We start from the raw sequence: 17,858 nt of genomic DNA, 5'->3' as shown, positions 1-17,858 counted from the left end.
GGGTTTCCTCCATGTGTTAAAACGAATGTAATGTGACTCGAAGCTTCTCTTGGAGCTATGTCGCATGATCTCATTTACCATTGCCTATACACGTGGGGAAGTGCCTGCCTCCAGGAGCTGAAGCATAGTGTTGAAGGGGGACATTAGCTGGGCATGAGAAACAGGGCTTTTCTTGAGTGTTTATAGGAGGGGAGCAGTCTTAGTTAGCAAGCACGGTGATAATTCAATTCAATTACATCCAGCAGCTGTTTACTGAGTGATTAGCTACATTCTAAACAAGGCATTCAGGAATCCCCCCAAATTCCTTAGAGCATGCCTCAGTTTCCCCCATTAGCATCCCATCAACCTCCTTACTTTAAGATTTGGATTCTTGTGCGGTGTCGTGAAACCGGCACTGGTTTTAAACTCAGTGGGTCTGGTTGAAAATCTCATCTCCGCTCTACCACTCACAAACAAGTTGCTTTGTCTCTGCAGGTCTCATCTTCCCTGCCTTTGAAATAGGAATAACAGAGGCAACTTCAGCCGGGTGTTCCTGAGTATAGTTGCTGGATCGAGCAAAGAAAAGTACAGACACCCAGTTCAACCGAAATATTAGATAAACAAATTTTTTGTTTGTTTGTTTAAGTATGTCCCATGTAGTGTTAAGGACATTCTTATACTAAAAAATTATTTGTTGTTTATCTAACAAACATTCCAGTTTAACTGGGTGTCCTGCATTTTATCCGACAACCCTATTTTTGAGGCTAAAATGAAGAGATTTACCCGAAAGCCCTGCCCAGGGGCTCAATGATTTCACTTTTCTCTGCACCTTTCTCTCTCAGGGTGGATCCCACAAGGTGCTTAACACCTTGCCCCTTGCATATCAGAGGGAATGAAGACTGTGAGCGGGTGGGTGGAGGGAAGGTCAGGAAGCTCAGTTAGGGAGTGCATTTACCCAAGAACAGTAAGAGAGCGCAAAACACAGCGCTGCTAAACAAGCTGCTAAACCTCTGCCTCACGGACACCTTCAAAGACCGTAGAGAACAGTGTCCTTTGGTGTGTGTGCTTGAACACGCTGTGTTTGCTGCATGTAGGTCTGTCAGTGGGCGTGACACCACAGGGCCAGAAGGAGCCCTAATGGGGACACCAACCCCAGGGAAACCCCATCTAGGCATGATCATTCCATCGGCTTCAGAGGCCACTGTGGTGCACATTTGAAACAGGGACTTTCCTGGAGGTGATTTTTACACAAAAGAGGTAAAGGTAACTGGGTGCCCCAGAAACCTCCCTGCAACTTGCGGGAAACCTGCAGTGTGATGCAGGTCTGTACTTCTGCTCCTTTCTTTGTTTTTCTGCTCCCTCTTTGTGGCTTCTCCCTGCTGCCTCCCCCAGACTCAAATCCCGTCCCAGCTTAAGCTCCCCCAGCTTGTAGGGTGGAGGTGGGCAGGTGGCAGGTCCGCTCTCCCGAGTCATGCGCATCACAAGCTGCCCAGGAGCCCTCAGAACCTCAGGGTCTAATTTCCCTCCTCCGAGCATCTGAATTCCAGGCGGGGAGCTCAGCTGTCATTGGCTTCAGGAAATTTTTCCACCAGGATTGAAACTGGGGCCAAGAAAGCGTGGCTCTGTATAAGACATTCTCTTCTGCTATTCAGATGCACTTTCCCTTTAGTTCAGGCATTAGAAAATGGTGCCTTTACTCAGAGTCATAGAGGAAAGTTTTGGATTTCATTACAATGAGAAAACACATGAAGAAGGGCCATCATAGGCTGCATTTCCAAATGTCTGCCATGTCTTTTTCTCATATCCCTTTCCCTTCTCTTATTTACTAGTTTTCTTTAAGTGAATTCATTTTCTATAATATTTTAAGAGCCGGGCGCGGTGGCTCACGCTTGTAATCCCAGCACTTTGGGAGGCCAAGGCGGGCGGATCACGAGGTCAGGAAATCGAGACCACGGTGAAACCCCGTCTCTACTAAAAATACAAAAAACTAGCCGGGCGTGGTGGCGGGCGCCTGTAGTCCCAGCTACTCGGAGAGGCTGAGGCAGGAGAATGGCGTGAACCCGGGAGGCGGAACTTGCAGTGAGCCGAGATCGCGCCACTGCACTCCAGCCTGGGTGACAGAGCGAGACTCCGTCTCAAAAAAAAAAAAGAAAAAAAAATATTTTAAGAAAAATTTAAGCAGCAATATTTATGAAATCTACGGTTTGATGTGATCACATATGTATGTGTACATATATGTGTATATATATATATATATATATATATATATATATATACACATTTCTCCCCTGATATATGAAAATTAATCTATGCTCTGAAATTTTAAAATGCTCATCTGGGCCGGGTGCAGTGGCTCTGCTCATCTGGGCTGGGTGCAGTGGCTCACGCCTGTAATCCTAGCACTCTGGGGGGCCAAGGTAGGTGGATCACCTGACGTCAGGAGTTCAAGACCAGCCTTGCCAACATGGTGAAACCCCATCTCTACTAAAAATATAAAAATTAGTCAGGCATAGTGGTTTGTGCCTGTAGTCTCAGCTACTCAGGAGGCTGAGGCAGGAGAATCGCTTGAACCTGGGAGGCAGAGGTTGCCGTGAGGTGAGATCGCACCACTGCCCTCCAGCCTGGGCAACAGAGCAAGACTCCATCTCAAATAAATAAGTAAGTAAAAATAAAAATGCTCATCTGTGTATCACTTAAAACGATGTCTCTGAAACACAGCTGTACTGCATAAAGTTATTTGAAGCCAGGGATTCCTGCCTTATCATTCAGTTAACAGTAGCCAGAGCTGAGTGAGCAATTTACTCTGTTTGAGTCACCAGAGGAAGCCCTCCCTGAAGCTCTAGAAATAAGGTATTTGCATTGGCCCCATTTTAGAGATAAGGAAGCAGACTTAGGTAAAGGTCATCTCACTAGTAAGTGAAAGTCAGATTCAAACCCGAGCTGTCTGAGTTCAGAGTCCACGCAATCATCACTCTCTCCCACCTCTTGGGAAAAAACACAGGTGTTGATACCACGGCTTGCCAAGGAAAAAGCAAGCAACGGTCCTGTTGAAGAATGAATTCATTCAGTACTAAATGGTAAGTGCGTCCTTCCTGTAACTTCTAATGCATTGCTTGCAGCTACCAGCTTGCAGAGGAGTTAGATTCCAAAAGTTCATTTAAAAGCAATTTCCCAGTCTCCTTCCTCAGTGCTTCCCTACGGTACGTTGTACACACCTCTCCTATTGCACTTATCACGTTGTCTCTTAGTTACTCACACATCTCCCTCCTTCACAGGGCTCCGGCTGCCCAAGGGCAGGGACCTTGCTTTATTTATTTTAATATCCTCGGCACCTAGTCCAGTGCCCAGCCCGTGGAGATGCAGAGCATACACATGTTGTATTAAATTACAAGTCATTTGTTTGGAACTCAGCACGCATTTCTCCAAAGAAATGCATTACAAATGGGAGTGGAAGCATTATGTTTCCAGCCAGCCCACAGAAGTTTATTTAACCCATCTTGTAGCCTACCAAGTTATCTGGAGTCGTGGGTGGGATGAAAGATAGAAATCTTCCCCATCTCCTGGGTGTAAGGTTAGAAGTAAATCAAATTTCACATAGGTCAGTGTTGGTTTTCAGCTTCCTCCAAATTGCCCTTTTTTGTCTGCATCTCCCACCTGTGAGCATCTTTGTCTCCAAGCTTCCTACTCAAAATCTACTGCAAGCCAAGCACAGTGGCTCATGCCTGTCATCCCAGTACTTTGGGAGGCCGAGGTGGGCAGATCACTTGAGGTCAGGAGTTCGAGACCAGCCCGGCCAACATGGTGAAACCCCATCTCCACTAAAAATACAAAAATTAGCCGGGCATGGTGGCACATGCCTATAGTCCCAGCTATTTGGGAGGCTGAGGCAGGAGAATCGCTCAAACCTGGGAGATGGAGGTTGCAGTGAGCCAAGATCATACCACTGCACTGCAGCCTGGGCAATAGAGCAACACTCTGTCTCAAAAAAAGAAGAAAAAAAAAAGAAAGAAAGAAAGAAAGAAAGAAAGAAAGAAAGAAAGGAAAAATCCCAACAAACCCTACTGTAGTCCCTTACCCCAATTCTTTTCCAAATAACCTACTTGTCCTGCTCACTCATCAAAATTCCCATTTTCTGAGTGTGGCTGAGCTCAGTTGATTTTCAGTAGGAAAACAATCTGACAGTTAATTCTAACCTGTGAACGACTGCCTCTAATATCCTTTCACTTGCCCGCACCTCCAAAGCCAGGCATATGACTATGTGTAGCACAGTGGTTAGGATTGTGAGATTGAAAGACAGACCTGGATTTGAATCCCGTTTCTACATATAAGTTATGTAGTCTAGGCAGAGTAATGTGACTTCTGTCAACCTCAGTTCTTTCATCTGTAAAATGGTAATCATTGTAATTATCTAGAGAGCTAGTGCTTTTATAACACTTCTCAGAGTTATACCATCTATCGGGCACAGTTCTAAGGACTTTAAAAGTCTAGTTTGTTTTCACAGCAACCCCATGAGGTAGGTATTAATTATTATAAAGGAGAGTGACATTCCAAAAGAAATTTCTAGTGGTAAGTTAAAATTAATTATGATTTATTCCCTGCTTTCCTTATTCCAAAAAGGCTTTTGAGGAAAGAATGCTACATTGATAAAATTTCTGGCAGTGTGGATAGGAAAAGACAGTTATTCCCAGGAGGAAACTTTTCAGTGCAAAGACAGAGGGGGTTGCCACTAGATCACCCGTGGCAGAAAATTTATCCTAAGAGTCTGTTCCCTTATGCTATTCCTGTTTCCACAACTTTTCCCCTTCCTCTGCCTCTGAATGTGCGGAATCTGCAAGTGGTCCAAATTTTTTTTCTATTCCTTTCTTTCTTTTTTAATTTTTTTCACACAGCCCACGGCAGCTGCAGGGTGGTGGGGGCCAGGCGGATGGCGGCAGCTGTTTGTATGTATGGGACCTCTGTAGTCTTTCTTTGTGACTCAGGGGCTGTCTGTATATATCACGAGCTACCACCTGGCAAGACATTTAGTTCCATCCATGTTGTTGAAATGTTTCCTGGATGATATCATCAATGCACAAGGATGGAAGGAGCTTTACGATGTGGATTTCCAGCCTTCGCTGCCCCCCAGCCTTACACTGAAACAGTCTGGGGTGATTTTAACCTCCAGCTTAGCAGGCAGCCTTGGATTTGCTCTCCAGTATTTCCCACTTACCAGATCCAGCGACCTAAAGCCCATGGCGTATACATCAGAACGGACCTAACAGTGTAGTCATGCAAAACCCCAAGCCTGCCGATGACAGGGGCAGGTGGCAGGCCCACTCCTCAGCCCCCTTTTGCTGTGGCAGCCTTGTGATGAAGTCACTGCACTTCTCTAGGCCTCAGTTTCCACTTCCGTCACACAGCGGGTGGCTGCACTATCTCTACTCCCTCTGAGCTTTAGGAATCTTGGATGCTCTAATAAAGGACCCGGGCAGATGGCAGTTGATCCCTTCTGATGTCACCCAGGAGTGGACAGTCCTTTGTGACTATTGTAAGCCTGTTCAAATGTGTCCTCTTCCTTAAAATTGAGAATTATTCCCTTATGCTAACTATACATTTCTTGTTTTCATTTGAAATTTGTCTCACTCTGTCACCCAGGCTGGAGTGCACAATCACAGCTCACTGCAGCCTCTAACTCTTGGGCCTCAAAAGATCCTCCTGTCTCAGCCTCTCAAGTAGCTGGGACTATAGGAACAAGCTACCATGCTCAACTAATTTGAGACTTTTTTTTATTGTGCAGGACTTCTGAAAATATAGATAAAATTCTACCCCATATTCTCATTACAGTGATACCTTGTATACGCTACAGTGACATGTCTATGTTTTAACCTAGGCAATTAGTTTTCAAGGACTTAGTGGCAGTGATATTCTACTGTATATGACATTTATATTTAAGAAATATTCATGTGAAACTCAAAACAAAAATAGGAAGGGAAATTATACTCATTTTTACAACTCATGAGATTAAGGATGAAGGAGTCTAAATATCTTCAACAATATCTTATTACTAAATGGAAGAGGCACGGAGCAAACACAGGTCCTTTGACTCCAAGTCTAATGTTCAAGCCACAAGATCACATATTAATATAAACCACCACCACCATCCAAAACAATAGCCACCCCTAGTTGAGTTTCTGCTACATGGCACCTTACTAGGTGATTTGCATACGATGTCTCTAATCCTTGAAGCAATTGCGCAAAGGAGACATTATCATCCTCAGTTTAGAGATGGAAAAATTGAAGTTCAGAAAGATTAAGCATTAAGATTTGCCTGATGGCTGGCATGTACTGAAGGCAAAATTCAAACCCAAACCTGTTCTTTTGATAGTGCTGCCTCTTGCTTAAATATGCATCACCTAAAACGAGAGCCAATATAATTTAATCTTATTTCTTAAGGTCGCATACATTATCATTTCATGAAAATACAGTTAACAAAAATTACTGGTTGGTTGAATCACATTTAGCTAACTTATATCTCACTAAACTGCTCTTAAATTTTCCTGTTTGTATCATACTGCTTCCCAGATTTTCTTTTCTGGATTTTCTTTCCATTCTTTTTTTTTTAGACAGGGCCTTACTTTGTTGCCCAGGCTGGAGTGCAGTGGCACTGCAGGGCTCACTGCAGCCTTGACCTCCGTGGCTCAAGTGATCCTTCCACCCCAGCCTCCCAAGTAGCTGGGACTTCAGGCATGCACGACTATACCCAGCTAATTTTTGTATTTTTTGTAGAGACAGAGTTTTGCCATGTTGCGCAGGCTGGTCTCGAATTCCTGGGCTCAAGCGATCCACCTGCCTCGGCCCCCCAAAGCCCTGGGATTATAGGCAGGAGCCACCATGACCGGCCTATTTTCCATTCTTTCAAAAATATATATATTTTTTCTGGACCCCAGTGACGGGAATTTAAAGTGAGCATGGTGGTCTTAGAACTTGAACGATGTCCAACAGAAGAAAAGGATTCTAGCTTACCTCCCCCTTCCCTCATTCAGATTATATATCCTAGGATCATTTTACATGTATTCATAATCCATTTTTCTGGCCACCTTACCTAGGTAACCCTTGACTATTTTGTATCTGCATAGTTCATCCAGGGAAATTCTATAACTAACATCTATAACTTCATCTAGGAAATGAAGACAGTGATTCCTGTCCTGTCCATATCTCATAGTTTTGGTAACATTCAACCAAACAGTATATAGGGAAGGCACTTTGAAAGGTATAAAGAACCATCAACATAGATAATTATAGCATATTTTGCTTTAGAAAAAGCTAAACTGCAGAAATGGAGCCAAATAATCAGGATTGTTTAGTAAGGCTGAGATTGGATATCCAAAGTTATGTACTATTTATCATATATAACAGGTAATAATGACATAAAGTAATTTAATTAGTCATTAAATTATTTTAAAAGAGATTTTTTTTGCATAACAAAGAGCAGTGCCCTTTTCATACCATAGACAAACATAAGGACTAGTTCAATACAGTATAATATTATACTGTAGTTAAATACTATACTAGCTAAATACAGTATAATACTACACTATATGTATTTAACTAGTCCTTTGTTTGTCTATGGTATGAAAAGGGCATTGGTCTAAGTTATGCATAAAAACTAGTTAAACACTTTCTGAGCTTCCCCAGGCCTCCCTGGTTTTCTGGCCTCTAGACTTCTGGTGGTCTACAAAACCCCACACCTTCTGGAATTGCTGTGAATTCTGCATTAGGCTTCTGATACAGAACCAGCAGATGGTCCCCCCATTTTCCAGTAGAAAAACACATTTTTAACTCTTTTTGTGCAGTTCTATGACAACAATGAACTTTTGGAATCCATTGGCTGAGAAAATAATGTCAAAAGAACATTAAAAGTTTCAGTAAAACTTTCAAATGGACTTATATTTAATTGATCACAACTGCATCCAAGTACTTTTGGAAAATACACAGGCATGTGTGAAACATTATTCTACCAGGCATGTTGTAGACATGCAGTAGATATTTGTCAAGTGAGTGCATGAATAAGAAGAGAATAAAAATTGGCAGACAGTGCTTTGGGCATATGAGGACTTGTGACCCTTCTGTCACTACTCCATTCCTTGGCCCCTGCTCTGAGAGCCAGAGCTCAGAGCTCAGAAACCACTTGTATTATTTCTTAAATACCCAATATACAGCAGGCACTCAATAATAGTGTACAGAACGTATGTATGTACAAGTGAATAAATGCATGCATGAACATTTCTGTTGTCTTTCAGCTAAATTACAATTTTGAAGACAGCTAGTATGTTGTGGGCCTTTCTCTGTCCCTGAAAATCCCAGCGGTGAGTTTCGAGAAAATATCCTGCTTTCAGATAAACAACCAACGTGATCAGTAACACCTACCAACAGAAGCGTTTTCGGAGGAGCTTATTTAAAAGAAAACATCTAAAAATTTAAATACCTAGAGGGACTATAGATGTTTTTGATTCTAGAAAATTCTTTTTTGTTTCTCTGCAAGGGCACATAAAAGAAAGTATGGAGTTAGAAAACTATGAGGAGACATGAAAGGTCCTAAGAAGGAGGCAGTGTTGCTGGTCTGGAGGCCCGGGGAAGAGCATCTTGTCCTAGGACTGCACAGCTTATCTTTTGCAGCCTAGGCCGGATCTTCCACTGAGTGATCTAAGGCCTTATCAGAAAGAAGCCAGTATAACCAGAACACTACCATGCAGAGATTTCAATGGCAAAGGAGTCGGTTAACTTGTTACCCCTTGAGGTGGCAGTAGCAAAAAGCAATTTACTTATTCACAAGTCATGAACTGAAGCATGTTAAGTATTTTTATGGGCAACATAACATAAATAGCTCATTAGAGAATTCACTTACCTCAACGATGCTGGATAGAGCAGTCCAATCATCTCAAAGAGAAACTCAGTACAGGTTGTTCTTGGAGGCTTAGTCATGAAATGCCGTAGAAAGAGCCCCTTCCACCCGATCTGGTGGCCACTTTGCCTGGCAACAAAGGAAGTGAAAATGTCAAAATGAAGAGGAAGAGATTCAACATTCTCTCTCTCCAAGGGAAAAAATGCAGACATAAGTTTGTTTTTTTTTTTTTTTTTTTTTTTGTGGGGTAGAGGGTTTGGATGTGCTTTGATTACAAAGGGTATCTGTAAAGACCAACATAAATTAATATTTATTGCTTCTTGTTTTTCCTCGGTTTATCCTGAAATCAGAGGCCTGATTTTTACTAATAGCAGCCTACAAAACAAATCACCAACGGAAAAAAGGAAATAAATGATGTTACAGCTGCTTTAGGCTAATTTGACTTTTTTTCCTGTTTAGTGACTGCCTTGATGTTCCTGATCTCAGTTATTTCTGATGAGTTAAAATACTTAATACCCCAAATCCTAGGTGAGGCCTTCACCATCATTTGGTCCAGATTCCCAGTCTCCTAGCTCTGAAAGTTGAGGTACGGTGATGTCATGTGCCATGTCACCAGCCCAATAACCCATAATGTCATACTCCCCACAGTGCAACATCTCCAAGCTTAACCTCTTGAGCAGAGACTCAGCCTTCTGTAACATAAGCCCTGGTGACAACCATCTATAACAGGCCCTTCTTGGTCTCCCTGCCGCTCTTCCTCCAGACACTTGTGAGCCTGATAGCATACTTCATCTGTAGTGGGGGGCCTAGATGGATGTGAACTGGGATACAGTCTTGGTCCACAGGCTGTGCCTCCTGAGATGGTTTCTGAACTGTGCAGCATGGGATGAGGACATGTGCTCGCAGCCTGACTGCCTAAGACATCGTGATCTTGCCACCTAATAGCTGTCTGACCTGGGCAAGTTATTTAACCTATGTCTCAATTTGTTCATCTGTAGAATGGGGATAATATGCCACCTCTTTCCTAGGATTCTTGTGAAGATTAAATAGATCAATACATGTGAAGTGCCTAGAGCTGTGCTGGGCACAGTTCTACAGATGATAGGCACTTGGTAAAGTAACATTGAACACGTCAGTGACCAATGAAGAAAAGGGATGAATGAATTAGCAGAGTGGCCTTGGGCACAGCACATGACCTCTCTGGCCCTTTCTAGCTTCTCTTAAGTAACATTATGGAGATCATGAACTCACTGGCCTTGCTGTAGAGTGAACAGTTTGTCCTGATTTGCCCAGTGCTTTGCTGATTTTAGCATGGAAAGTCCCACATCCAGGGAATCCCCTGTCACAGGCAAAGTGAGATGGTTGGCTGCCCTAGGCCTCTGTGACCACCCCTGTGTTCCAGGGTACACTAACACTCAACCCCTTGGGCCTTGAGTTTCTCTGTCCTGTGTCCCCCATCCCACCTCACCACTGGGAGTGAATCAGGGCATGCATCACAGACACTATGGATTGTTTATGCCATTTTAGCTTCCCCCATCACCTCCTTCCTTGTTGGCAGAGTCCTGATTTTATCTTTTGTTCACTCACCAAACGGCCATATGCCCAGAAAAGGTGACACTCCAGTTCACCCAGGTGGGGCTAGATCTTGATTAATCTAAGCCAAGTATTCTATTCTCCTTACCAGAGACTGATTAGCAGAGGGAAGTGCTATGCACGGGGATGGTATCACCAGTTGTTAAAGCACTGAGATGTTGTTGTGACGGTCAATAATGGGATGTTGCCCACATGCCCCCTCCTCCCTACCCCAGGATGTCTGTGCTGAAGGCCCTCATAATGCAGCCACTAAAGGGTGAATGTCTAGTACCACTGGGGCTTCCTGGACCCCAGCCTCAGGCCTCCTGCTTTGTTGGCACAGTGCTGTTGCCTTTGTATCTGTTATTTATTTTATAGCTTATCTTGCCTCTATATGATCTACTTCTGGCTACAGGTGGCAGCAATAACAGCTCCATCCACTTTCCTGAGGATGGTGGACCCCATGGCAGTGACCGGGATCCGGGTCAGGGTGTTGCTGCAGTGTTGGTGTTCACAGTGGCAGACCCAGTGGGATCTTTGTTAGGCCGGCTCTGTGGTATGATTCTGGGTACAGCCTCTAAGCCTCACAGTGCCCTAGTATTTCAGGGGCTGCAACATTTTAATAAATCCCATTTCTGCTTAAATCACTATGTCAATTTGCTTTTGCCTATACCATATCACCTAAAACCAAGTAGTGTAAAACAATCACCATTTATCTACCATGGGCCATTATTCTGTGCTGGGCTTGGCTGGGGCTGCCTGATGTAGGATGATCTTAGCTGGGATGGCTCATTTCTGCTCCATGTGGTCTGTCGCCCTCCAGCAGATGACCCCAAGCTTGATCATACAGTGATTACACAGTGATGGCAGCAACCTGAGGGAGAGAGTGAATATGTACAAGGCCTCTTGAGGCCGAGGCTTGGAACCGTCACGATGTCACTTCTGCCCATTCTATTGATCAGAGCAAGTCACAAACCCAGCCCAGATTTAATGGCTGGAGAAATAGCCTCTGCCTCTTGGCAGTATGGGCCAAGAACAGTAACTGGAAACATGTTTTGCCAATTACCATCATTATCCAGAGCTAGTATTTGGTACTCCAGCTGATGCAACATGGTGGGAGATCAGCGCAAGAGAAACAGAAAGAGGCCCCTTTCCCCTCAATAAACAGTGGGAGAACCAGGGTGGGATCTGTCTGATAATATCCCCTTGTTCCCTCATTCTGAGAACAAAGGCCTGGTTTGAGGAAGATGCATGTGACAAAGGCTATGAAATGCCATTAGACCCTACTCAGCTTTCTTGGAAGTTAGATGTGATGGTGCCTGATTCACCCACGCTCTTTCTCCTTTTACTCTGGAAATCAGTCTTGTTCTAGTTGATAGCTTCTCCATCAACCTCCTTACCAGAAAGAAAAGCAGACCATCTTCCCTACCACACCGTGGACATGTACAAGAACTAAACTTATGTTGTTTGAAGCCTCTGAGATGTGGGGGTGTTTGTTACTGCATCGTTAACTATCCTATCCTGACTGATAAATTACAGAATAAGACACTAGCTTTAGGGGACATTGCATAAAAAAAGAGTTTTGTGGGTAAATAAATCTGGGGACCAGTTGTCCTTTGGTATTTGTCCTCCCCTTATGCATTTTGGTAAAAAACACTTGGAGTTTCAGCCTGATACTTGGGCACCTAACTGGAAACTGCCTCTCCTAGATTCCCTTGTATCTGACTGTGTTTGTGTGATTGAATTCAGGCCAGTGAAATGAATTCGCAAGTGATGTGTATAACATCTACATTATCTCCTTAAGGAGAAAGCTTCTTGGCTGGGCGCAGTGGCTCACACCTGTAATCCCAGCACTTTGGGAGGCCAAGGCGGGCAGATCACGAGGTCAGGAGATCGAGACCATCCTGGCTAACACGGTGAAGCCCCATCTCTACTAAAAACACAAAAAATTAGCCAGGCATGGTGGCGGGTGCCTGTAGTCCCAGCTACTCAGGAGGCTGAGGAAGGAGAATGGCGTGAACCTGGGAGGCAGAATTTGCAGTCAGCCAAGATCACGCCACTGCACTCCAGCCTGGGCGATAGAGCGAGACTCCGTCTCAAAAAAAAAGAAAAAAAAAAAAAGGTGCGGGGAGGTGGGGAAGCTTCTTGCCCTGGACTCTCTCTCTTCCAAGCTTCCTCTGCCTGTGAAATGGTAACTGCTGTTACCATCTTGAAAGCCATGGGTTGAGAATGGAAGAACCACTTGGTCAGCTTTGGACTATTCATCTCTGTACTGATATATGAAAGATAAGTTCTACCCTCCTTTAGCCACTGTACTTTAGGGTATCTTTGTTATAGTGGCCCATGGTATGTCCTAATTAATATTACACTGTATCTTCCTCTTGGAAATTCATGGAGGCACTATAAACACGCTGAAGGTTCTAAGGTGTCCTGCATAAGGTAAACAGTTCAAATCTTATTGAATGAAGAAATCCTTCTTTTTATGTAAAACTTATTGATATACACACTTTGGGAAATTTTCTCACAGATATAGTCCTAACATGTAGTTGTTCTTTGGGAAGTACTGGGATAGAGGCATCTTGGTAGCTGGAGAAGGCTGTGGAGTTATCATTTCTAATGATTGTTAATAAGGGGCATGGCATCATCTATCCCCACCCCAACTCAGCTTCTCCTCCATTCTGCTTGGAAAAGCAGCCAGGTGGTGGAAAAAGCTGGAACTTGTGCAACAAGAAGTCTGGACTCAAATCAAGACTCTTATGACCTTAGACATCCTCCTTCACCTTTCCAGGCCTCCATTTCCTTAGATGTAAAATGAGAACACTGATACCTACTTCACAGAGTTGCTTGGATCTTATACATGAAAGTGTCTAGCATATGAGTATCTCCTACTCCCTTCCTGTTTCTTTTTGCATTCTCCATGCACTTCCCATCAGGGTCTCATAATCCTTCTAACAAAGTTCATCCTGAGGTCTCTAAACCCTTTCTTCCTAAGTAAAAGTAAAATGATAGATCATTTTAAGGAATGACTATCCTCATACTATCTGCATTCTGAAAGGGACTAAATTGAAAGAGAGAGAGAGAGGGAAAGAGAGAGAGGGAGAAAGTCTTCTTAAAAGTCACAAGGAAAATTATTAGCTTCCTTTTGGGCTGCAGGATATTCAGGAAGAGAAGTGGCTTTTAGTTCCTCATCTTTCAAGGATCTGAATGGCTTTAGGCAAGTGGTGAAGAATCAGAACTGTTTGTGGGTTTTCCTGGTAAAGCCAACGATGACACATGGTTTCACAATTCAAGTTAATTAGAAATAATTCAAAGTCTACACCATTGACAGAATTCTCTTTTGTTGCCAGGTCTGCAAATCAAGAGAGAAAGTAGGCAGAAAATTGAGCCAGAAGGACTCATATATTGGAGACTCCATGAGGGTAAAGTTGGTGCCTTCTCTTCACTTTTTCTTCCTCTGCAAAAGCCAGCATGGTGCTCTGTGCACAAGGAAGGTTTTAAGCATACTTACTGACTCCCTTTTCCTCATCTGGAGGGTAAACCTCTTCATAGGGGGCTTTTATTAATCAATAATTTGGTAGTACAAGTAACAGAAACCAACTCTAGCTATCTTGAGGGTAAATGCAATTTATCTGAAGGATACCAAGGGAAAACATCGAATCTGAGGAACTGTAGAATAACCAGGCCTTGAGAAGACCAGAATCAAGACAACCTTGGAGACCTCAGTAACTGAAGTCCATGGGCCATCCACCTAGAACACTGTCCTGATATGACAGGGAATGTGACTGGTCCATCCTTAGACAGTGTCCACACTTGATCAAGTGACTATGGCCAAGGTAGCAGGGCTGCTGGGAGCCTACACCAGTGACATAGGAGATAGTGCCTATAGGATGAGTATTTATTATGAACCAAGCAGCCACCCACAGAATAATCCATTGTGGATTTTGTGCATAAAAAATCACTTCAAAACTGGTTTTAAACAACAACCATTTTACTTGCTCATGATTCTCTGGGTCAGCAATTTGGGCTGGGATCAGCTAGATGGTTCATCTGTTGGTTTCACTTGCAGTCATTCCTGTGGTTGTAGCTATCTGGTAGCTCAATTGAGGCTAGATCATCCAAAATTATTTTGCTAACATGTCTGGAAGCTGGCATTTGTTACCAGCTGGAAAAACCTGTTGTTACCATGTGACTTCTCAATGTCTAGTAGGCTAACCTGAGCTTACATGGTGGTCTCAGGGAAGTAAGAGAGGGCAAACCCCAGTGTGCCTATGCTTATATCACATTTGCCATTGTCCTATTGGTAAAAGTGAGTCATAAAACCAAGTCTAGAGTCAAGATGTTGAGAAATAAACCCTCCTAATGGGAGAAGAATTGAAATCACATTACAATAAGGAATGCAGAAAGGGACTGAAAAATTTTTTGGTAAGTTTTGCAATCCAAACCACCTTATATTGGCTTCCATCTATATATATTCCCTAAAGCATAATTAATTTTAAAAAATCTTCTGATTTTTCTTTGAAAGTAAATAAGCTGCTTAGAGTAATAAAATTTATCTATAGGAAGATTTAGTTTTCCTTTTTATCTCTTTCATTTTTAGTTTTTAGAGACAGAGTCTTGCTTTGTCACCCAGGCTGGAGTGCAGTGGTGTGATCATAGCTCACTGTAACCTCAAACTCCTGGACTTGAGTGATCCTTCTGCTTCAGCATCCCAATTAGCTGGGACTGCAGATGTGTGTCAACATGCCTGGCTAATGTAAAAAATTCTTTGGAGAGATGGGGACCCACTATGTGTTGCCCAGGTTGGTTTTGAACTTCTGGGTTCAAGCAATCCTCCCGTCTTGGCTTCCCAAAGCACTGGGATTATAGATATGAGCCACTTCAACCTGCTGGATTTCGTTTTTAGTTTTGGGGATTTTTTGTTGTTGTTTTTTTGTTTTTTTTTGTTGTTGTTCGTTTGTTTTTGACACAGGGTCTCATTTTGTCACTCGGGCTGGAGTCACAGTGGTGTGAACCTGGCACACCGCAGCCTCAATCTCCCGGGGCTCAGGTGATCCTTTCACCTCAGCCTCCCGAGTGGCTGAAACCAGAGGCACCTGCCACCACACCTGGCTAATTTATGTATTTTTTGTAGAGACAAGGTTTCACCATGTTGCCCAGGCTGGCCTCCAATTCCTGGGCTCAAGCAATCTGCCAGCCTCCGCTGCCCAAAGTGCTGGAATTACAGGCATGAGCCACTGCAACTGGCCCTGGATTTAGTTTTAATTAGAAATTCCAACCTATGCTGGGCATGGTGGCTCATGTCTGTAATCCCAGCACTTTGGGAGGCTGACGTGGATGGATCACTGGAGGTCAGGAGTTCGAGACCAGCCTGGCCAACATGGTGAAACCCCATCTCTACTAAAAATACAAAAATTAGCTGGACATGGGCTCTACTAAAAATACAAAAATTAGCTGGACATGAGTGGTGAGTACCTATAATCCCAGCTACTCAGAGGGCTGAGGCATGAGAATGTCTTGAACACAGGAGACAGAGGACCACTGTACTCCAGCCTGGGTTACAGAGTGAGACTATGTCTCAAAAAAAAAAAAAAAAAAAAAAAAAAGAAAAGAAAAGAAATTCCAACCTATATAGTTATAGTTTTTGGAGTAAATCCAAAGTATAATAGTAAAAACAAACAAACAAAAAAGCCTGGATAAATCCTTAGCCTGCTGCTTGAGACTCAGTCTGACAGGTTTTGAAATGTAATTCTTGCTCAGCTGGTATCCATAAATATCAGATTGTCAACTTGACTTTACACTACATTAACAATAACAGTAATCATTTTTATTTATTTATTTATTTATTTATTTTTTTTTTTGAGACGGAGTCTCGCTCTGTGGCCCAGGCTGGAGTGCAGTGGCACAATCTCGGCTCACTGCAAGCTCCGCCTCCTGGGTTCAAGCAATTCTCTCCTGCCTCAGCCTCTCCGAGTAGCTGGGACTACAGGCGCCCGCCACCACGCCCGGCTAATTTTTTTTGTATTTTTAGTAGAGACGGGGTTTCACCGTGGTCTCGATCTCCTGACCTGGTGATCCGCCCGCCTCGGCCTCCCAAAGTGCTGGGATTACAAGCGTGAGCCACTGCACCCGGCCTAGTAATCATTTATTGAATACTTACTGTGGACTAGCTGTTTTTATACAATACCTCTAATTTTTGCAATACTCTGTCAAATATGAGTTATTATTCCCATTTGATGGTTGAGGCACTGCAACCCACAGGCTAAGCTTCCTGCCTCCATTACACAAGTTGTTTATGTCAGACACAGTATTTGAATCTGGCTCTGTCTGACTCTATGGGCACTGTCACTGCCCGTTTCTGCCTCTCAGTGATGTATGCTTCTTTCTGGGGTGATCTGGATTGCACAGATAAAATGGGAAAGGAACACATACCATGCTTTCTTCTCAACATGGTCAATTTCGTGATTGGAGGGAAAATTTCAAACTGCCAATGGTGAAATGAAAGTTGCCTCTTCTGTACCTTCACTGAACCTACAGGTTTTCTCTCTCTGACCTTCAACCTTCCACTATGGAAGGAGTTGCATGTTTGACAAACTCTCCTTACTTTAACCCGCTTAAGAAAAAAGGTCACCTGCAATCCCAGCACTTTGGGAGGCTGAGGTGGGCAGATTACTTGAGGTCAGGAGCTTGAGACCAGCCTGCCCAACATGGCAAAACCACAGCTCTACTAAAAATACAAAAATTAGCCAGGCGTGGTGGTGCATGCCTGTAGTCCCAGCTACTCGGGAGGATGAGGCAGGAGAATCGCTTGAACCCAGGAGGTGGAGGTTGCAGCAAGCTGAGATCGTGCCACTGCACTCCAGCCTGGGCAACAGAGCAAGACTCTGTCTGAAAAAAAAAAAAAAAGAGAGAGAGAGAAAACTAAAAAGAGAAAAAGGTGAGCAGCTCTGTGACCCAGTGGGCACAAGCCTGAGGTTGAATCTTAGGTCCCCTGGCTCCCCACCTCAGCCATTAAGGGCTTAAGGGCTGAGAGGCTGAGAAGAAGATGGAAATGGCACTCTGCTGGTCACTTAGAAAATGTTTGTGTATCTGTAAGAGTTAGCTGGAAATGGTCAAAGTATGTACTTTTTCTTTCATGATTTCATGTAATAAGCGATGGTTGGGATTAATGCATACATGTACAGGTATTCACCCCTCCTTTCCAAAAGACTGTGATCCGTATGTTTGCTAGGAGTTGAGTGTTTGAAGTTGTTTACATTTTCCTCTTTTAATGATATTCCAAAAAGTAGTTTCCTAGACTGAGCCTGTGGCTTGTTTAACTCTTAATATTCTTTATGTCCAGCCCTGATAATAGTTGGGAAGTGTGTCCCCTCCAAATCTCATGTGTCCTCAGTATTGGAGGTGATATTACATCACGGGGTGGATCCCT

The 17,858-nt window shown here is 43.5% G+C and overlaps 1 protein-coding gene across 1 annotated transcript in view; it reads right to left on the bottom strand.

Moving 5' to 3' along the window:
- The window catches only part of RBPJ (recombination signal binding protein for immunoglobulin kappa J region), a 267,391-nt gene extending 258,371 nt beyond the window's left edge, over positions 1-9,020 (bottom strand). The window contains exon 1 of the mRNA XM_063619760.1: positions 8,864-9,020. The gene's annotated coding sequence lies outside the window, so the exon portion shown is untranslated. The remainder of the gene's footprint in view (positions 1-8,863) is intronic.
- Between the last annotated feature and the right edge of the window lie 8,838 nt (positions 9,021-17,858).

Source organism: Symphalangus syndactylus, chromosome 16 (assembly GCF_028878055.3).
Source record: "Symphalangus syndactylus isolate Jambi chromosome 16, NHGRI_mSymSyn1-v2.1_pri, whole genome shotgun sequence".
NCBI classification, from domain to species: domain Eukaryota; kingdom Metazoa; phylum Chordata; class Mammalia; order Primates; family Hylobatidae; genus Symphalangus; species Symphalangus syndactylus.
Note: the sequence above shows the minus strand (reverse complement) of the source record. Positions and strands in the feature narration are given on the sequence as shown.